The sequence below is a fragment of the Hylaeus anthracinus genome, unplaced genomic scaffold, assembly GCF_026225885.1.
Source record: "Hylaeus anthracinus isolate JK02 unplaced genomic scaffold, UHH_iyHylAnth1.0_haploid 11994, whole genome shotgun sequence".
Taxonomy (NCBI): Eukaryota; Metazoa; Arthropoda; class Insecta; order Hymenoptera; family Colletidae; genus Hylaeus; species Hylaeus anthracinus.
In genome coordinates this window covers 14,452,745-14,476,232 of record NW_026534341.1, presented here as the reverse complement: position 1 = coordinate 14,476,232, position 23,488 = coordinate 14,452,745, and the positions used below count along the sequence as shown (strand labels likewise).

At 34.7% G+C, this 23,488-nt stretch overlaps 1 protein-coding gene across 4 annotated transcripts in view; it reads left to right on the top strand.

The window, feature by feature from the left end:
- The window catches only part of LOC128888581 (slit homolog 3 protein), a 362,389-nt gene that overhangs the window by 232,463 nt on the left and 106,438 nt on the right, over nt 1-23,488 (top strand). For all 4 annotated transcript variants that reach the window (XM_054145576.1, XM_054145577.1, XM_054145575.1 and 1 more), the window contains one exon: nt 19,299-19,340. The gene's annotated coding sequence lies outside the window, so the exon portion shown is untranslated. The remainder of the gene's footprint in view (nt 1-19,298; nt 19,341-23,488) is intronic.

Here is a 23,488-nt window from a genome sequence, read left to right as displayed (position 1 = left end):
ACATGGATAATATCTGTCACTTGGATTGCCTGGATAAACTTTCGCCGTCCGAAAACTTTCCCGACCATAAATATATCGTATGTGGCGTTACACATACCCACCCCATTAGGAAGCATTTCGAGGAGTGTCCTGGAAACGGGACCGCGAAATTTATTTCGCCAGTTTTTTACCTGGTCTTTCTCGAGAATTGGTTTCTCTAAGTAATGAAAAATGCCACACTGCTTCTTCTTGAATAGTCGAATTTGACATACAGTGACTAACTTTAATATTCGGACGCAATGAAATTGTTACGTTATCACATCATAACTTCGTTTCTAACAAAACAAGCAAAAAATATAATCAAGTATTATATTAACGTATATGTTTAGTAAACAATAGTATAAGTTTTCTTTACATAACTTACTGTAGTTGTTAAATAACACGATTTAAACAACACATTGTCTGATTTCCACGTTACTTCAATATTCGGACATTTTTAAAAACTATTTATTTTGAGGCTAATTTTTATAATAATATGTGTTTCAATATCTTCTTGGGTAGCCATTCTGTTGTATCACTTCTTTTAAACGTTGTGGCATATTGCTAATGATTTTTTTTAAATATTCGATAGTTATTTTGTCCAATTCTTCTTTTAACTGATGTTTCAACATTTTTTTTTAAGATATTGTTGTTTTCCTGATACGTCGCTCTAGTCCATTTCACACATTTTCGATAGGATTGAGGTCAGGTGATTGAGGTGGTGGTTGTTAAACTGTTGGACAGTTATACAGTAAATATTCTTGGACGGTGCGTGCCTTATGTTTCGAGCCATTGTCCTGGTAAAACTTAAATGTGTTTAAAATTCCCATTTGTGTAGCACTGTTGTGTAAATTATTTTTTAATATGTTCAAATACACACTTTTGTCCATAATATCGTCAATAAAAAGTAATTCGCCCAGCCCAAATATGGATATACAGCTCCAGATGAGCACACTGCCACCTCCATGCTTTACAGTCGGCCTTAGATTTTTAAATTTAAATTCTTCATTTTTCTTACGCCACACCATCCTTCGTCCATCTGATCCAAAAATGTTAAATTTACTTTCGTCGGTAAAAATGACATCGTTCCACCATGTTTCTTTCTTAAAAACAAATTCTTTAGCAAAATTTAATCTCTTCTTTCGATTCTGTTCATTCACATACGGTTTCTTCCATTGTGATCACTATCTTTTGAGGCTCTGCGGATTGTTTGGGGATGTACCTTCTTCCCAGTCTCGTTTAAGAGCTCTGTTGCTAACTTTGGTGCACTGAGTGAAGGATCCTTCTTTATTTTTCTTATTAGTTTTCTCTTATCACGTGCATCCAACTTCTTCGATTGGCCCTTTTGGGGTATAGAATCTATATGATCCTCGTATTTGAACCGTTTGATGATATTTGCCACTGTACTCTTACTCATGTTGAGTATGGCAGCAATTTGTCTACATGATTTCCCCTTTGCATTGTGAAAAATCATAAGTTGTCATATATTATATGTAAGACACATAAATGCTGTTGAATAGTTTTTTATTAATTGTACGTTTTTTCCAATCACGCGACGTTTACCCGCGGTCTCTTCTTCTGTCGCCTTTTTCGTTCTGCCCGTGGCGTGACATTTTCCGCCCTTAAAATGGCCAGCACGCGCCCCACTCTTTCTTGGGGAAGACCCCAATGTAGCCGGCTCTACGGGGCATGGTCAAACTCATGTCACACCGACGAAATATGGTAGGGTCCCGCCGAAATTCGACTTCGACCCTCGCCACGTTCTCCGGAGTCTAAACACACCGCTAATTTATGGCGGCACTTGAACAGCTCTGACCGTCGCCTCACTGTCGTTCGCTCTTACATATATGTGGTATTGCTTTTGCGTGGCATTATACACGTGCACGTGACGGTTATCGAAGGATAACTGATGAAATAAAGCTTGTTAGTATCATCCGAACAGTCGACTGTATTTGTAAACAAACGCTCCTTCTAGATAATTCAAAGTAACACTGCGTAAACACTCAGAAAAGGTGCCGCGCTACCAAGTGTCCGAATATTAAAGTAACGCGAAAATCAGACAATGTTTTGTTTAAATCGTATTATTTAACAACTATTGTAAGTTATGTAAGTAAAACTTATACTATTGTTTACTACAGATATACATTAATATAGTGCTTCATTATGTTTTTTATTTGTTTTATTAGAAACGAAGTTATGATGTAACAAAGTAAAAATCTTATAGTGTCCGTATATTAAAGTTACTCACTGTATATAGTCAGTCCCAGAAGTTATTCGTACCTTCTGTCTAGGGAAGAAAGTTTAAATTAAATAAAAGGTTTGATGTTTCCAAGTAAATGTTCACCATAAAAATGTACAGGAATAAATTTTACACACGTGTATATTTATAATAATAATAATACTTTATTTATGGGTAATCTGCCCTTGCTATCAAGTACAATGTAATAACAATGACAACAAGAAAAACAAAACAAAAATGGAGATGATCACAGTATCTTATAATGTAACATGTTCAAACTAGATAGCTCATCTGCAAAATTGCAACGACTGATCTTTTAAATGCCAAAGGTGAGTCATGAAAAAGATCAACAGACATATTAAGGCTGTTAGCCATCGCACACATTCTTGTAACACAATTTTGTTTCGCAATTGAGGCACAATATGGGTCAGTGTAAAAAATGTCGCTGCTTCGAAGTTGCCTACTTGGAATATTAAATTTTAATAGTTCCATTATCATAGGACATTCAATTTTCCTATTGACAATTTTAAAAACTAGCATGAGGTCGGCTACAGTTCGGCGCTGCCTAAGCGTGAGTATTTATTATAAAAAATTTGTTTGTAAACATCTGTTGACGCATATAAATACGTGTTCCGTCATTAAAGTCTTCTAGAAGGTTTCAGGACCACATCGGTAGATTGACAAAAACGCACATTCTTTCGAATTTCGTGTTCTCGTGCCATTGGTCGTAATCGATCATGCGATGTCTATCGACCAATGGCATGAGAGCTTCCATCGGCAACACATTGCTGGGCTGCTGAGTTGGATCAACAGCCGAGCAAGATCTTTTGTACCGTACAAATGTTGGTGAACTCTGCTTTTGGAACACGTGTCGACTTTTACGTGTATCACTTGTACCAGTTTAAAATAAATCTTGTGTACATTTTGTACAATATCCTATGTATCGATTCCGTTTATATCGCGAAGGTTTACGCATAAACAACATCAAATTTATAACTTGATTTAAACGAATTTCTTCAATACAATTTCTTTAATCAATTTAAAACATGAGACTTCAGACTAATGAACTCTTTCTATCTGCAAGTTTGATTTCCAATATTGTTGAAATAAGTATCCTGTGATCTGCAAATAAAATTTTGTTTCCTAAATAAACTCTATAAAAACGAATACAGTTGCCCTCTCTAGAAATTACATTTTTATTTCTCCTCGAAACACGAGCTTTTCTCACCAACCGTATATTCTTAACAATTGAATGCTTCCAGAGCTATGCAAAATTTGATTCCTTCAAAGAATATTCATTTAAATTAGAGATCAGGGTTTTGAATGGGTATTAAAATACACGGGTACACGGAACACGTGTACTGGTATCCGGCTATCGAGATACGCTGACGCACGGATAACTAAATACACGGGTACCCGGGTATCGAAATACACGAATATCCAGGTACGTACACGTGCATCGAAATACACGCGTACGCATACATCGAATTATCTATTGTTACCCGTGACTTGAACTTTTATTTTAACTAATAAATAAAGTTTTACAAATTTTACTATAATAAAATATGTATTCTATTATATTTATTCTTCTTATGTTTATATTTTATTTATTTATTTATTTTACTGCATATCAAATTTTTCTAAATTAATAAGGATCATTATTTTAAAATAATAGCATCTTTATGTAAAAGTTTGTATATAAAAATAATTGGATATTTTACCCGTGTATTTCAATGCACGTATACGTACCTGGATATCCGTGTATTTAGATATCCGGGTGTCAGCGTATTTCGATACCCGGGTACCCGTGTATTAAAAATACACAGATTAAAAGACGGATCCATTAATTACCCGTGTAGCCGGCTATTTCGATAAACGTGAAGTAGAGATCTCTACTTTAAATGTTATACATTCCTCGTATGTTTTTTGGATCAATATGAACTTCATGATTGGATATGAACAATATTTAGAAACATTTACATAAACCTGTCCTCCTGAAATCGACATCCTCATCGGAATGAATTCACGTACTCTTGATTTGTAATTAATAACTGTGACGATAAAACCCATTTATATGAGAGAGTATTATTGGCATAGCGATGCAACTTGTGTATACCACATTTGGCACGTAACGCGAACCAATAGTTCGACTCGATATTATAAGGCAAGAGTTTAAAAAGGTCGACTGGAATGAAAATATTAAATATTGAAACTTTGATCTTCCTGGCGTCGCCATCGCCTCCAGCGTAACCGTGAATTCGTATTAAAAAAAGATGGCAAGGCGCGGCTTGCCACTGGACCGGTACATATGAATTTTACCCAACCATGCCATAAATCTGCTTTCATTTGTTTCGGGTTTTATTATTATTGCAATTTCAGTCTATGGTCCTAAAATCTTGTGAAATCGTGCCTTATAAACTTATATGTTGTTTGTGTCACGTGAGAGAGCCACGATGTCAACAACAGAACTAATTGGTTCTGGATTTGCTCTCAGTTGTTATCAGGTAAACTATGCAGCAAGTTGTGTAATAGGAGAAACTGTAACGTACCTATTCATGCATTAATGCTAACTTTCTTCTTTTGGTATTATTCACTGCATTACTTGAAGAGATCAATGTGTTAGGTACATTATTAAAAACAAATAAAGATACCACTATTTCGTTTTGAAGAACAGTAAACTTTTCCTTTTAGGCAAACATGTAAACTTCCATCCTAACAAAGAAATATTATTCTTCCACTAGCATATAAAAAGTTTATTATATAGTTTAGTAATATTATTGCATGAGATTGTTAATATTTCTTTCCCCGGTACTTTTCCATGTTCCAAAAATCTATTTTTACGTAGTAGCACTAGTTTAACTTTCAAGATGGCATACATATTGTTGCGCAAAAAGACACAAATTTTATCCTCAATATTTACATTACGAGCAAACAGTTTTACTCAAGATCATATTTTTTGTTATTTAAAAGGCACTGACATTTTTTTGGAATTAAATGATGTTTTCATTAAGGCAGTGGTCTGGTTCGCACAAAAATCAATTTATACAGGGTGTCCTAAAAGTCGGGGAGGAGCCGGAAATGGGGGGTAGCTGAGACGATTCTGAACAACAATTTCCTTTACAAAAATGTCGGATGGGGCTTCGTTAAGGAGATATTAAGCGAAAACCCCGACCAATCAGAGCGCGCGTAGACCGTTCCAGCGGACGCGGTAGCGAAGGCTACGCGCTAGGCGGCAGCGTCAATGTCTTTCGATGCACGTCGAGTCACTTGTTCGCGTACAAGCGCGGCCGCAGCCTTCGCTACCGCGGTCGCTCGAACGGTCTACGCGCGCTCTGATTGGTCGGGGTTTTCGCTTAATATCTCCTTAACGAAGCCCCATCCGACATTTTTGTAAAGGAAATTGTTGTTCAGAATCGTCTCAGCTACCCCCCATTTCCGGCTCCTCCCCGACTTTTAGGACACCCTGTATAAATTGATTTTTGTGCGAACCAGACCACTGCCTTAATGAAAACATCATTTAATTCCAAAAAAATGTCAGTGCCTTTTAAATAACAAAAAATATGATCTTGAGTAAAACTGTTTGCTCGTAATAATAATATTTACCTTCTTCAATCTTCTCTTTTGATTGTTCTTTTTGCTTTCGACAGAAAGATATTCAAGATGTTTGCGATACAGGCAACACCATGTATATTATACAGAGAACATAGTACACGAATTTTCGCAAAACATCTCCGGAGTCTCCAACGTCGATTTGGATGGAACTTCTTGCGTTTATCGAATAATAGAGTACTTTGTTCAACGACTATAGTTCGCGCTTAGAAGTTGAAATAGCCCTCCCAAGTTTCACCTTTGTTACGCTACTTTAGTAACTATTGACGATACGAAAAGAATTGTGTAGACAAACATTTCCTGAAGCTTAAATTTAGGCACAGTATAACTGAATTTTAAATTCAGTAAAAAAAATATAGAAGTGAAAGAATAACTTTCGCAACTTCTATTTTAAAAATCGTCGATATTTGCGTAATACAAAAGAAATAAAGTAAAAGGTCACTCCATTTTAAATATCAGGGTACTTCGAATAAAAGTTTCCCTGATAAGACTTTTTTTATTGCCAGTAATTCCTAAGACACCGACTAGGTGTTGAAACCTTGAAGGGTAATTTCGCCTCTGAAACTCGGGAGTCCACGGTTTAAACAAAATCTGGGTGCCTGAATTTTGTTTACTCTATCGATAAGTACACGTGGCTCCGAGGAAATCGGCTTTGGACGTTTCGCAGATCCTTCTTATATGTGCTAAAGAACTCCTACTCCACGGAGCAAATAAATATAGGAGCTTATCAAATTGGGTCGAGCAAAGTATTCATTTTAAAAATTCAAATAGAAATGAAAAGTTCAATAAGTGCTTGCGAATTTCAAAACCAAATAAGGAAACGAAGATAATCGGTGCAGCCATTATTATTTAGAATTAGTTATAATTTTAATTGCTTTCTGTTATTTAAAATAGGAGGAGACTATTGAGTTTTGAGTTTTCGCGTATATAGATTATGTTATGGATTTGGAAATAAATGTGCATATATAAAAGATAAGATATTAAATTTACTACAATAATTTATGAAGTCCGTATGAGCGAATTTCTCAGTCTAATTGTTATTAGACATATTAGAAATTGAATAGCAATGTATTATTCTATCTGGATTTACTTCATTGTCATTTATTTGCAATTGAAGAGAATTCATAACCTACATTATAGGCAAATAAAAACATAGAAAGATATATGAGTATACAGGGTGGGCCACACAATTGTTTCAAGTCATAACTCCCTTATTATTGCACTTACGAAAAAATGCCAGACGAGAAAGATAAATGTTTCGAATAGCACTACATCTGTAGGCCTTTACATTTTTTTCATGTGCAATTGCATCATTTCTTTAAATAGAAATGCATATTCTTTTTACACAGATCGAGTCTTTTGTTCATTCTACGTAAAAAATGATTAGTGATTGATTTAAAATGATCGATTTGATAATTTTATATTTCAGTTTGTTTATAAAAACGTTGTTAATTTGTTTTTTCCATATCTTTGATTTGCTGCTCCTTGACAGACGTGTTGTATTAATGTAATAAAGAGAAGTCATTCTTGTGTATCAAATAAATAATATTTCTTTTATTAATATTTAGTGTACAGTTTAATTAGTAACATAACCTAATAGGTACCAAGGTAAAAAAATTATTAGTTCTCGAGATATATTAAAAAAATGTCTTCACTGAAGAAGATGCTCCAATGCTTCTCCATTACATTCTACACATCTCTGATAACGTTCTTTTATTGTTTGTATAACTGCGTTTAAATTATCTGCATCACACAACACAAAAGTGTCGTACATATCTTGTTTCTCACTGATAGTAAAATACATTTTCTTGTATTTAGTGAAATACAGTTACACTTTTTCAAATTCTTAGTTTTCGTACTCGAGTTACGATACGTGAATTGCTACTGAATGATGAAATGCTTACTCGTACAAATCAGTTTCTGTTATGGTAATAATGTCGAAAGGGTGTTTACCTTACTAGTCATGAAGCGTTAGAGCATCTTCTTCAATAAAGATATTTTTTAAAAATATCTCGAGATCTAATCATTTTTTACGTAGAATGAACAGAAGAATCGATCTGTGTAAAAAAAATATTCATTTCTATTTAAAGAAATAATGCAATTGTTAATTACACATGCACTGCTGCATCTAAAAAAAATTTTAAGGCCTACAGATGTAATACTCTTCGAACCATTTATCTTTCTTCTTTGGCATTTTTTCGTAAATGCAATAATAACGGAGTTATGACTTGAAACAATTGCGTGGACCACCCTGTATATGGAAACACAAAAATATAAACACAATAGTAAACATAATATACATATATTACATATATGTATACATATGAAATATGAATTTGCATAAACATTCGCAATTTAATCACAAATATACGAAACAGAATAATGATTTACTCCTCTACTTGAATTTAATTCAACTACCATCAACTTACAATTCAAGAGAATTCACAACCGACGGAACATACGAAAAGGCTTTTCAACGAGCACTTAAAAAGGCAACATATTCAAACGTTGAATCCGCCATCCGTATGATTACAAAGCGTCGATGTGGTACATCGTTCTACAGTAACGTTTCTCATGCAGACCCACTCCATTCAAGGGCGACTAGATAAGGGCGAGAGGATCGTTACCAGCGTTGGACGCGCTGGCCAGTGTCTGGCATCGAGTGGCCTCAAAGCATTTGCGAATATTCCGGGAAGACTGGTGTTTCAAAGCCGCGTCCACGTTGTCAAACGTGGACTCGATCCTATCATGAATCCGAACGCTCACTTCTTACGGACGCCACAGAGAACAACGAGGGTCAATAGCCGACAGCCATTTCGACGATCAGCCGCAATTTCCCATTTTTGCAGTTGTGTGGCTAATAAGTCCTCCATTTTATCTCGGGGGTAAATAGCAGGGCTCGCGACGCTAATTACGTCGGCGACCTCGATTCGAAAGGAATTAAGTAATTGCTCTTTCGTGTTCGAGCGACGACAGAACGGGGCCTTTAACCACTGACTGGCGTTTGACCACTTTAGCAGTGTAATTTCGAAACTCACAGTGAAAATAGACCGGTATTTCGCGATTCTATCGGAGTAATGCGTTGATTTGATTCTTGTCTCTGATAGAGTTTCTGGTGCTAGTTATTTTACAAGGAAAATATGTCATACGAAATGAGGTTCATTATCTCTAGGAGAAAATTCTTCTTGCACACGTGAACTTCTGCGGTAATTCGAAACTCTCGAATTGGAATTTTATCGGGGGTTTATTTAGGTGCAATTTTCTTGATCATTATCAGTATACATATATGGTAGTGTATGGTGGTGATCAAGGACAGGTTCGCAGGGTTAAAGTATATGTAAATATGAAAAGCGTATTAGAGATTGAAGATGTGAAGTTGCTCATCTTTTGCTCCTAAATTCAATATTTTTTTGTGCAGGATTTTTAGAAGAATGACTCTTATCATTGAAAAGACACGGCACAAGAATATCGAAAAAGGGTTTAACAAACTTCGTGCTAGAAGGTATCATAAATGATTACTTTTCATTTTGAAGCATCGCAGATCTTGCAATTATTAATTAAAATTATAGTTTGCCCTAATTTTTCGTACGTAGAAATATTATGATAATAAGATAAGATTAATGCAAGAGTGAACTAATAAAAATAAATAGTAGATTATAGATTTTATGCGTTTATAACGTACAATAATATAAAAATCATACATAAAATGTACATAACATATGTTGAATATATTTTAAAATTATTATAATAATAGTGTTGCATCATTTTGCATAAATGCACATACTTTATGGTTATGTTTAGCATGTATTCGCAGTCTAATAATTAATCTTATAGTAATATCGCATTGTACATATATTGTTGAACATATTTTTGTTCCTTTCATAATAATAGTACAAAGATTAATCTAATTATTTAAATATTCCATTAAAAATAAGAAATATATGTATATAATTAATTTTAAATAATATATGGATGCTGTATGTACAAAGAATAAAAAAACATTTAATTTCTATATCCCATGTGTTATGGTTTTAATATACGTATATCTTTATTTCGAACAGAATGTTCTCCACGAATACGACGGGACGATACAGACTGACGAAGACAAAAGAGTACATATTATAAGAAAAAGGCGCGTAAAGATTCACACACACTTCCATACTCAGGCATATAAACACATGAATAAAATACATATATATATTCACACCAAGAAATGGGTTTCATTGTTTTTAGTGTAAAATACATTGGCGTCGTTGGAAAATCGGGAATAGCCGTTATCTGGCCTTTGATTACGTTGCGACCGATTTGTTGTTAACTATTTGGTAATTATAGAGAACAGGTACATCCTCACCGATTTCGATGATTTTTAAATATGTTGTAGAAATCAACATTTTGAAAAACTTTTTCCTATACATATAACCGCCTGGCAGGGGGCGGGGGGGGGGGGCGCAGCCCCCAAGCATGCACATAGTTTTGAATGAAGCTTAAAACTTTTTACAAAATTTAAAAAGCAAACATCTCAAAACTATATGCATGCTGGGGGGTTGCGCCCCCTCGACCCCCCGCTAAACTATAAACATCCCCCAGACTAACCATGTACACACCTGCGTGGTGCGCTGCATTACTCGTTGGGGGCTTCGCCCCCAAAACTCACGACCGGTGGCTAGCCCCCGGACCCCCATTTTTTTACTGTACGAATAAAGTTCATGCGCTACTTCATATGTATGAATGAGTTCGAAACAGATTGAAACACGTGCCGACCGACGAATGATAGCTAACGCATACAGACTCACAGACGCGGACGTGTATTCCGAGCCTAAACAATCGACGACTCAACGTTTACACACACGCTGTCACAGACGCGTAGTTATACGCAATATTCATTGTTGTAGCAGCAATGGTATTTTGCAAATATCTCGGAAACTAAGGCCGAGCGACGGTTATATGTATAGGAAAAAGTTTTTCAAAATGTTGGTTTCTACAACATATTTAAAAATCATCGAAATCGGTGAGGATGTACCTGTTCTCTATAATTACCAACTATTTTCCGTAATCGAAATTTCAACGTTTCGATCAGCCGTTGTTTAAACGCGTCACTTTAATTTTCATCGCATCGCACAAACTCGCCCCGTGGGGGAGACTCGCAGCTGAGATTTGTTTCATCGCGTGTCACACGTGTTTTCCAGCAATTATGCGTCGACAACAACAGGTCTCGAAGGCAACGATAACTCGAACGACACAATCCGATCATTGACTACGTTTTGTTTTAAATTTGCAATAATTGAGATGTTTGGCGATACGATACACGATTGCCAATAATTGTTTACATATTAAAGATGGAAAATATAATTGCTACCAGTGACAGAATATGAATGAACATTATAGCTCGGTAAAGTGAGCATAAATAATTGTATCAACGTTTGAATAAACAGGAAATAATTTCTTGTTCAAAGAATGAAATAAAATGTATACAATAGAAAATTAAATTTATCTCACATAAATAGTAACACAACTTTAGATATTGTGTAATTGTGTTTGGAGAATAATATATGTACCAGAAATACCTATGGGGGAAATAATAAAATTGTTTTAGGGTCAGGTTTTCATTATTATAGTATTGTAGCTGATAAAAATACAAATTCAAACATGTATATAATATATTGACCTCCAGATGATTTTCTGAGAAGTGATTCTTCTAAAACGAACGAAAACTTTGTATCGTAGAAGATGTATCGCAGTTCGAACATCTGATGGAACCTAATTTATTTTGTAAGAAATAATTTTTTATTAAAATTACGTTTTACAAAATTTTCGAGTTCAAGATCATTTCAAGGTCATAATTACGAACTTTAGAATTATGTAAATTAAAATATCTCCTAAACGATTAGCTTTTCGTCATACGTAGCTCAGTACTTTTTTTATGAAGAATGTCTGGCTGCATTGCTTCATGCACAAAAAAGTACCCCATTTTATTTAAAAAAATAAAGGTGAGCTTCATATATCCTTGACGCGTTCACCTATAGAGAAACTAATAACGCCAGAATATGCCCCATTCGATATCATTTAAGTTTCTCATAAAACAATTTTTGCTACATGCTACAATAGCGAAGTTATCAAGATGTTAAAATCGGCTGAAACTGTATCTATACGGGGTATCCCAAAAATGTTGGAGGTCCTTGAAAGGGGTGATTCGGGGGATGATTTGAAAGAATTTTATCCTTAACGAAAATATCTAAATGTCTCACGCTAAAGTGTGAGAAACACATATTTCAATAACTATTGATGAAAAGAAAAAATTGTTTAAATGTAAATTGCAGGATACAATGGGCTCTATAATGTGGCATAAACGAAACTTTTTTAGATTATTAATTTAAAAGATACGATGGTAAATTTCATTTTTTAAATGGAACTATATATCTTTGGGGGGATCATGCGATAATGCTTTTCAAGACGTTTATTGTATTTATCCGATTTTTATTAGTTTTCATGATAGAACGTTTCGAAATTTATTGATTTTCAGCGGGAAAGTCTCGTTTTGAATGACAAGTCATAAAAGCGGTTCTATTGTTGTGGTTTTTGACTCTGCCTGTTGAAACCGATAGCAAGGGTCTACGCTCGGACCGACAGGCCCGAACAGTAAGAAACATGGAAAGTATTGTCCATCACGGTCTAAGTTTGGCATACCCTTAACTTTGAGGAAATAGTCAAGCACTGTTGATTTGTTTACCCAACAGTAATGCACGACTAATACCAATGTTCAAAATGGTGACCTTGAACATTTATGCATGATCTGAAGTGTTGCTTGACAGATAATACGGCATGTTGAATATCAGTTGGGTTTATCGCAGCACAAGCTCTTCTTATACGTTCTTTCATATCTTCTTTGGTTGTTGGTTTTTCATTATACACTTGCTCCTTTAATATTCCCCACAAACAGAAGTCCAAAAGTGTTAAATCTGGAGAACGTGCGGGCCACTTATGACTTCCTGCACGATCAATTCAACGATCTCCGAATATCACTTGAGGAATTAGAACCACATAGTTTGCAGTATGTGAAGCGGAATATCTTCCAGCAGGTGTGGCAAAATTTCCGTTAAAATATCTTTATATGAAGTAATATCAACAACCAGAGACAGCAAGGAAGTGTTCGACCATTTCCTCAAAGTAAATTATTTTCCATCATAAATGACTCAACCTAAGGCCACAAATGACCTTCCCAATAGGTCATTGTTTTCGTCTTGAAATACTATATCAGAATATGAGTCAAAAAATACTATTCCATTTAAACAAACATAGGACCTTCGTATTTCCTTCGCGCCTCCACCTATCAAAGAACTAATAACATCGGATGATCAGCCCCTCGATACCAAATAATTTTGGTCTGATTCATTTTTTCCTATCACTAATAGCAGCCAAGTAATTCAGGTGGCTGGCCTTAGGTGAATCACCCTGTATATGTACTATATACAAAATTGAGACCGAGAACACACAAGATAATACTGTAAGACAATATTGTGAACCGTAAAACGTAGCCGTAGTCGTTATAATTCGTGATTGTCCTTATTCGTATATATGCATGTATATATCTCGATGTTGAATGTCTTGTCCACACAATTCTCCTAAACTTTATGGCAAGCAGAGCGCGCCATAATAGTTATTATGGAATTAAACCGATTGCGGGCAGAATGTGCCCCAAAGTGTTAGATCCGCGATCCTCCAGCAATTTCTTAATCAACCGTTGTCCAAATACGATTGGAGAAAATTCTTTTCACTCGATCACCTTCGTGTTACGTTAAAAGAGAGAGCCACATAGCGAAAAAATTGCGCGTCTGAATTGCAACTCCGCTGTACAAAGGATTAGAATTGTACTCAAAACTCGAATTCCAATGCAACGAAACTCGATATAGCTCGCGTGTATTATACACGTGGACGAAAAATGGACTGACAGCATCTGTCGCGTACAGTTTGAGTCACAAGAGACGATTGTACATACATGTTTACTCGTGTATTACAATGATATAGAATTTTTTCCAACATTCGATTTCAAAGTAACATCGAACACTCAATAATTTGAAATAAATGACAGACTCGAAATATCGATGCAAAAATCACACCGTTATATCATTACAGATCTCTTTCGTTTTACATGATCTACAGACTTTGTTCTGATAATATACATATATATGTATTTTTGTATACTTATTGTATTTTGAAAAAGACACACAATATTTTTCTAACACACGATCCACCTTGTTGGTTGCTACAGGCATTCTACATTTTATTATTCAATATTATTTAGATATATATTATATTGTTATTATTGTAATTATTAATTGTAATAATACAATATTATTAAAACATATGATATTATATTATTTGGTGTTTAAGAAATAGAATTTTGTTTAGAAGTTACAATACACGCGTCAAGTGTGCAAAATTAATTACAATATAATATAATACATTAAATAATACTGTTATAATACTGTTGCAATGTAAATTGCATTTTATTGTAATTGGTTTTGGCCACTTAATGTGCGTATTATAATTTCTAAATTTAATTTCGTTCCTTCAACACTAAATAACTAAAAGCTCGCGAACAACAAGAGCAACAAAATTTAAGGCTGAAGTAGAATAAAGTATTGATCAAATTGTTTCACGGTTTGAGCCTCTTTAGCCCTGTAGACCTCGTTGCACAATACATAGTCCAAACAAAAGGTCAAAATGACAACGGTAACGACGCGATATACACCGACAAATGTCGGGGTAGCTTACAGTGGCAATGGTCTCGAACAAAGAAACGAGTTGATACCCATGAGATATAGAACCGTAACCGTATCCACGAAAATGAACTTGCAGAATTTCATTTATTCCAGATGGCGCGATAGAGGCAAGAAAGAGCTATAAAGTTTCCTTCGAGCTGCTGTTAAACGCAAACCCATTAAGCGTCAGTGTTTTTCTTCCTCTTCGTTTCGAAGTCGAAAAACAAGATAACAGTACAGAAACTTTATTTTACTCTGTTCCGTAACAATTTATCTAATGCAATTACAATTAATTAGAAGTTACAATATTAGGATGGACAAACTTCAATTATAAGATTAAATGGTTTATTCTAACTGCGGATATTTATACATTTACAATATATATCCGCAGTTTATTAATTATATTACCTATATTATAATTGATGAAGATTTTCAGTTAAGAAGCCTCAACTAGAAGTCCAAAAAGAAAATATCACTTATGAAACAAAATTAACGAAACTAACACAACAAGACGTATTATGTAAAACCACAGAAGTAATTTTGATTTATTAATGAAATTTTCAAAGATTATTGGGGATATTTTTGAAAATATTAGCTTGAATAAAATCCTATAATAAAATTATAATTAATGACGATTCTAGTAAGCAGTCTCAATTAAGAGTTCAAAACAAAATATCGATTATGAAACAAAATTAGTGAAACAAACAAAATAAAACGTATTACGACATGTAGAACTGCAAGAACAACATTGATTTGTTAATGAAATTTTCAAAGGCTAATATTTTCTACGGTGATGGATGAGTAAAACTTTTTTTTTAACCCGTTGGTTTACGGTGACAAAACGCTGAGAGGGACGCGTTACGATAGTGCATTTTATCTTCGAAGCATCGTACCATTTTTAGGGTAGTGGAGCTCATAAATGTTTGCGTTTATCACGAGGATGGTAAACGAGGTTAAGCCTCGCAACGATATTTCACGAAGCTCGTTGCTCGTATGCGAACCTGGCTTGTTAACGGTGAAACCATTTCAACCGCGAAATCCATCCCCGCTTTTGATAGCACGCAATTGATCGCGCTTTTTCATGTTTCCTATACCCGAGCAGATTAGGCGAACGACTGTTTGGAATTTTCTGCTACGATATCGAATTACGAACGCAATGGAAACTGGAAACGCTTCAAACACGGATAACGTTACGCTTGCACCGTTCAAATCTTGTTATAAAATAATTTAGTTTACCTTGAGAAACGTCTTCTTATTAATATTATACGAATAATATAAATAAGAAAATGTTATAAGAGTAATATTCTCCTCTTGGAATTATATATACTATTAACCTGTAATGAAATTCAATTATATTGTTACTACTAAGACTTACTTTTTTCTAATTCTAATTTAAATGTCTAATTACGAATGCCTAATTTCAAATTTAAAGGGTACTTAAATTAGATTATATTTCCAATCAATAAATCTAATCTTTTTCTAATTCTAATCTTTAACCTAGTTCTAATCTAAAATGCCTAATCTCAAATGTAGAAAACTTTTGAAATTTAATTATATTACTAACCACTAAATCCTAATTCTTTAACAATTTTAATCTCCGGTTTAGTTTCAATTTCAAATGCCAGATCTCAAATTTATAAAGCACCTGAAATTTAATTATATCATTGAATACTAAACCTAATCTTTTTCTAATTGCAACTTGTAATCTAATTTTAATTTCAACTGATTAATCTCAAATTAAAAGAACGTTTGAAACAACTTCTTGAAAATTAAGTTTTCCGCTTCGACAAGCATCAAGCATTCATTTTATTTTTCCTTCAATGACTTTGTCCAATGTAAGGAAACAAAATACAAGTCTAAGTTTACGAAGACATAAGATATTGTAGAGCAAGCAACGTAGGAAAACGAGGTTCAGCGAATTGGTTTTTTTTATAAACTAACCCTAAAATACCTCGTACCCAAAGTATAAAAGGTGATCCAAAATAAAACAATGTAGCTTTGTCGGTGTATTTTGCGAATAATAATATGAAAATACTATGTAAACATAAAACTGTTAGGATTGTGCGGGATTATTTTAATCTAAACACCAGATTGCATTTAAATACTACGATAACATAGCTTTATTGTTATAGACACGATAAGTAAGGACAAGTGCACTTACAAGCTTGCCAACTTAAGATATATGAAAAGGTTGCAGTTATACCAACCGTGGATTGCAACGTTGGTACTCTTAACAAAAACTAATAACAAAATTTCTAAAATGAAATTCTAATAACATCAAGCTATATAACAATACAGCACAATCAACTTTCCAAAAATGACTAGAATAGCCTTAAATTGCAAAAGTAACCGTGTTGTAATTATTCCAAGCTCGAACAGGAAGCAACGAAAGCCTCTTATAGTCCGAGAGCCCGCGACAGAAATATCACACAGAATTATACTGTTTTCCGAAGATGGTATGTCTCCCTAGTTCAGAAATGCTTGATCTGGCATGGATTCAGTGGTGTAACGCTTCACTATGGCGTTTTATAATAATTTGATTTTTGGCCAAAATCATTACTACTGAAATTCTTAATGTGTATTGTTGACATACCAAATTGAATAAAAAAGTTGGTCTGGCAGATTGCAAGCAGTGCTAAATAGGTCTGGCAGTCGGCAAACCTTGTCGGAAAGACGATCTAGTTTGACTGAAATCATTATTTCTGAAGCTTTTTGTATAAAAAACTACTACTACTTTTTTTAAGTACACGGCGTCTCTAATATAGCTGTGTCGCGAGGCCTGGCGCGTATACGTGTTCGCTCTTTTAAACGGCTGCCATGCCGATTTATCACCACTCAAAGTTTGCCAGACCAATTTTCTTTAACCCTATGTATTACATATTGTTTATACAAAAAGTTTCAGAAATAATGATTTCAGTCAAACTACTTCGTTTTTCCGACAAGGTTTTCCGACTGCCAGACCCATTTAGCACCGCTTACAATCTGCCAGACCAACTTTTTTATGCAATTTGGTATGTCAACAATACATTATACAAATTTCAGTAATAATGATTTCAGTCAAAGGTACTGTTATTTCTTACATGTTTCCGACTTTCTAGCGGAGCGATACACCGTTTGTGCGCTGCCAGCCTTGGATTACTTTTATTCTTTAGTAGAAAACAGTCAAATAGCAAAAGGATATTTGTAATGAAATTGGCCGAAATTTTATGTCGCAGGCTCTCGGACTATTACCATTGTGCAGAACGCGCGATGAGTACAGTAAACTTTTCATCACTATCACAGTTTTGTGTCTGTTTTGAATTAAAATAAGCAAGCTTAGACGTTGTATCAAACAATACCTGAAGCATTCGTTTTCTTCCTCGAGTGGGTAGCTCGCTCTCCCATGGAAAATGTGCATCGCTGAATGAATTAGGCGAGGTAATGACTCATATAAATCCCGCCAACATTTATGCCGTATCGCATTCCCTCGTAACTTACCTGAAAGCCTGCATTTTATACATCTGCACGGCGCCCGTAAGTATCTATATACATAGCTATTGTAAAACACAGTCGCCGTGCAACACAGGAAATTTAGTGTTCTGGTACTAAGACCCTCCAACCGCCAAACGTGTATTCGAAAGACGTTTTTGCATCAACGGAAAATCGCCTGGAAGCATATTATTTGCGATTTTCAATTAAACTCTGACTGCGAAGGGAAAACACAAAGGAAAGTAATCGCGAATGGAGTCTGTTCGACACAATGGTACACGCGGAGCGTTGAGTGTAAGAAAGTAATATTAAAGGAAAAGTTAATCATCCATGGAAAACTAAAACTGAACTAGTTCCGAAAAATGAAGAATGTAAAGGATTTTCCAAAAGGGGTTTTATAATTTTGTTTTTTTAATAAAACATTGGAAGATGACGTTTAACATTTTATGTACTGGCAACCTATTTATAGGATTTTTAACCATTTGATTCCCAAGCAGCGTGATCGCGTTGTTGAGATTTTATGTCGAGAAAACCCAGTACTCATTTAGAGAAAGCGCGGTTGCGCTGTTTGGGATTCTTCGACAGTGTTTTTTCAATATCCCCTGGGACTCAAACGGTTAATTCCAGGATCTAATTATAGGAATTAATTAACTCTGTTGTTGGTTGCCTATTTAGAATACTCAATTCAAGGGAAACTTCACTTTAATAAATCTTTTGTTATACTAAATATACAATATGGGGAATCTAATGTTACCCTATACTAATATAGAAAATCCTTTTCGAAGTTATAAACTCTCTCTAAATAGACTAGTAAATAAAGTGTTAAGTGTTCACCACGATTGTACTGTATTTTGTGGTATCAAAAAACAGAATTTTTAGGAAACCTTTTAGAAAACACTTTATTTTGAATGTTTTCGACTTCGAGTTGTCTTTCTCAGAGTAACATATGTTATTTCATGGGTGATTTGTCATATATGGCGAAAATAAAATATAAAGACTTACCATATACCTATATATATTTGGCATTACAAATAAAAATACACCAGGGAAATAGTATATAAAAAATATAAATAATTCATTTAAACATTTTATAAGTTGGAATGTAACAGTTTGGCTGCAAGTATAACAGTATACTATTTGATGTTAATATTGTTGTTGCTAATGTGATTCATTTATAATAATAACACAATAAATATTGATTTTAGGGAAGCCTGTTGCCGGAAAGATCGATTCTCGCAGGGGACAAGGTAAGTCTTTCTGAACCATTCTTAATAAATGTTTAATTAGAAATACCCTTTTTACGCCCTTGATGTAATACTAATTTTATTAATAATGAATCTTCTGCTATTTTCAATTCCTAGTTTTATAGTCAGAGTAACAGATCAAATAAGTATACAATTTTAATATGTGCAGTGGTACTAATGAAGACCTGTTCCATCCTGTCCTAGTTCCTTAACGTCAAATATTTTTACAATTTTGTTTAAAAAGAGATATTTACAATCAATAACTACTAACTCTAATTTATATTTCTTCGACTACTTTTAATCTGAATTATAATTTAGTTATATCATAATCGTTTACGTTTCCAATGTGTGGACGCAATTCGAAGTGTCACTCGCAAGACTGTAAATATTAATTTCGGGTTAGGTACGTCTATCAGAACCAGGCCAAATGAAGGACGATCATATCTGCAGCAGTGTTAATTAAGTCATGGCACTTTGAATGCTCCCTGATACGTGTGATTTGTAATGGTACTCGTCGTTTCCGAGAGCATATCGGGGAACACCTGCATTTCCACTAATGAAGTTGTGCAAGTCCTATACATCGTCCAATCATCGATCAATCGGTCGACATGTTCGACTGCCCTACACGCTATGCATCATTCGCTAACAAATCAAACCCAGTCTTCGAGTTACGCTTTCCACTATTTGCAATATTTTATCGACATACCCCAATCGTGAAAATAAAGTTTTCGTGCTGGATTGAAAGGTACCTTAATGGAAAAAATAAGGGGTTTTCCAGAAAGAGCTTCTGGACCTGCTTTTTAATAGAACATGAATGATATGGAATATGTTAGTGTTTTTTATTGTACATAAAAATATACTGGATAACAATTAAACGTGACGTGGTTCGAGTGTCCCGTATGACGCTAGCAGGGATATTTTATTATCACAAAACAATGGTCTGAAGCCTCTCGTGGAAAATTCTTTGTGAACAATAGGTAACTGTATCATTCATTAATGAATCAAAATTCAGAGGACGCTTCTCGATGTTTTTCAATCAAATAGAAATTGTACGAAATATATCAAAGTTTCTTATTTCATATGAAAATGTACAGGATTACAATTAGATACGAACGATAATGTAATTTCATGACAACACCAACAAGTGTAATTTATTATTTAAAAACAAAATACTCAAACAATTCTTTGGAAAATCCTTTATGAAAAATAGGTAACTATATAATTCGTTAGTGAATAAAAATTCAGATGACGCTTTTCGAGTGCAGCCGAGTCGCGTTTCATAATAATTAAAGTGGTACGCGTTATTGATACGAATCGATCATGTGAAAAAGTTTAATTTGACAAGTGACGTTAACTTTCAGGACATAGAATTACTTCATCATTATAATTCACGATGTCTTTGTTATGAGCCGGGCGTTCGGCAGCAACGCACGTGTGTGGCCGAGGATTTCGAGTTTTGGTATCGAGTTTGGTATTTTGCGAGTCGGATATTCTTTTCTGTAGTTTAATTATGAACGACCCTGCTCTCTTTCAAGCAGGTAGTCACTAGGATTTAGACGCGGTGAACGACCCTACTTTCTTTCAAACAGGTAGTCACCAGGAGGTTTGAAATGGTGAACGACCCTGCTCTCTTTCAAGCAGATTGTCACCAGGATTTGTTAATATCAGACCATGCTTAACAATTATATTGTGACGTATCTTAAGCGGCTAAAGTACATCGATGGTGGATTCGGTGCTTAAACTGATACCCATTATTAGTACTCTTGTGAGAAAAAGGAAATAAGCAATGAGGTATGAATGCTTTTAAAATGTACAGGTATAAATATATTCTATTATTACAGAATACATAATAACTGGGGATGTGTGAGTGTAGTGTACGGAAAAGAATACAAACGAATATTGGGTGGACAGTCGTAGGGCAAAACATGAAAATTATACAGGGCGGTCCACGCAATTGTTTCAAGTCATAACTCCGTTATTATTGCATTTACGAAAAAATGCAAATAGTAAAAATTAAAATTTTTTTTAGATGCAACAATACATGTGCAATTAACATCATGTGCAATTGCATCATTTCTTTAAATAGAAATGCATATTTTTTTTACACAGATCGAGTCTTTTGTTCATTCTATGTAAAAAATGATTAGGATACCATGGCAAACGAATTATTAGTTTTCGAGATATATTAAAAAAATGTCTTCACTGAAGAAGATGCTCCAACGCTTCTCCATTACATTCTAAACATCTCTGATAACGTTCTTTTATTGTTTGTATAACTGCGTTTAAATTATCTGCATCACACAACACAAAAGTGTCGTACATATCTTGTTTCTCACCGATAGTAAAATACATTTTCTTGTATTTAGTGAAATACAGTTACACTTTTTCAAATTCTTAGTTTTCGTACTCGAGTTACGATACGTAAATTGCTACTGAATGATGAAATGCTTACTCGTACAAATCAGTTTCTGTTATGGTAATAATGTCGAAAGGGTGTTTACCTATACGAGCGTGTTTACCGTACTAGTCATGAAGCGTTAGAGCATCTTCTTCAATAAAGATATTTTTTGAAAATATCTCGAGATCTAATCATTTTTTACGTAGAATGAACAGAAGAATCGATCTGTGTAAAAAAATATTCATTTCTATGTAAAGAAATAATGCAATTGTTAATTACTCATGCACTGCTGCATCTAAAAAAAATTTTAAGGCCTACAGATGTAATACTCTTCGAACCATTTATCTTTCTCCTTTGGCATCTTTTTGTAAACGCAATAATAACGGAGTTATGACTTGAAACAATTGCGTGGACCACCCTGTATATTACTATTTAAAACTCTAGAGTAAAGAATTAACTAATTTTGATTTGTTTTTAACGCACTAAGATTTGCGGAAACTTTTCGAGAACGTATATAAAATATGCTTAATAGATATAACGCGTAACGTTTCTTCTACATACATATATGGTACAAAGAGCCTTCTAAACCTAAGTCCGATCTGACAGCAAGACGTTCTCTAGACGGAATAAATGCTCGCTTCGATTTGAACGCGCTTTTATAGTCAAAGATCGGACCGAAAATAGTGGTGCAAGGGTAAAGATGGAACCTTCTAGAATACTCTTGAAGGTTCTGAAACTTAGAAAGAGAACGATAGAAAAAAAAAGAGAGAGAAATAAAACATTTAGGTCTCACTGCATTATCGGGCTTAGATATTCCCTTCGAAGGGTAAATCAGAAAATTTCCTAAGCCAAGCGAATAAGTAAAAAAGAAAACGCATACGAAACATCATGAATTTGTATGAATTTTTTATTCTTCGGATTCAATATTGTCCTTTAGCGGATTAATACATACTTTTGTTACATTTATTACGTTTAAATTGCGCGGCGGTGGTGCGCCCATAAACGAGAATAGCTACGCCAATTGCAAAACCAGTCGCGGCCTAGCTTTCGGCGAATATATACGTGTTTCACGCAATATACAATATATACAGGGTGTCCCAAAAGTCGGGGAGCAGCCGGAAATGGGGGGTAGCTGAGACGATTCTGAACAACAATTTCCTTTGCAAAAATATCGGATGGGGCTTTGTTAAGGAGACATTAAGCGAAAACCCCGACCAATCAGAGCGCGCGTAGACCGTTCGAGCGGACACGGTAGCGAAGGCTACGCGGTGACGGCCGCGCTTGTACGCGAACAAGTGACTCGACGTGCATCGAAAGACATTGACGCTGCCGCCTAGCGCGTAGCCTTCGCTACCGCGTCCGCTCAAACGGTCTACGCGCGCTCTGATTGGTCGGGGTTTTCGCTTAATGTCTCCTTAACGAAGTCCCATCCGACATTTTTGCAAAGGAAATTATTGTTCAGAATCGTCTCAGCTACCCCCATTTCCGGCTTCTCCCCGACTTTTGGGACACCCTGTATATATACTGTTCTTTCTTTGTACCAAAAATCATTATATATTCTTACTTAACGTTTAATAAAATAATGTAACACTTTAGAAGTAAACTGGGGATGTCTATGTGGATTAAATGAGGGTTGAGAAATTCATATTTTTACGGATACAGATGAGTTGAAAATGAATGAATACTATGTCTTCCTTTCTAAAGAGTATAATATGTATTTAATTCCTAATATTTTATATGTTTTAGCATTCAC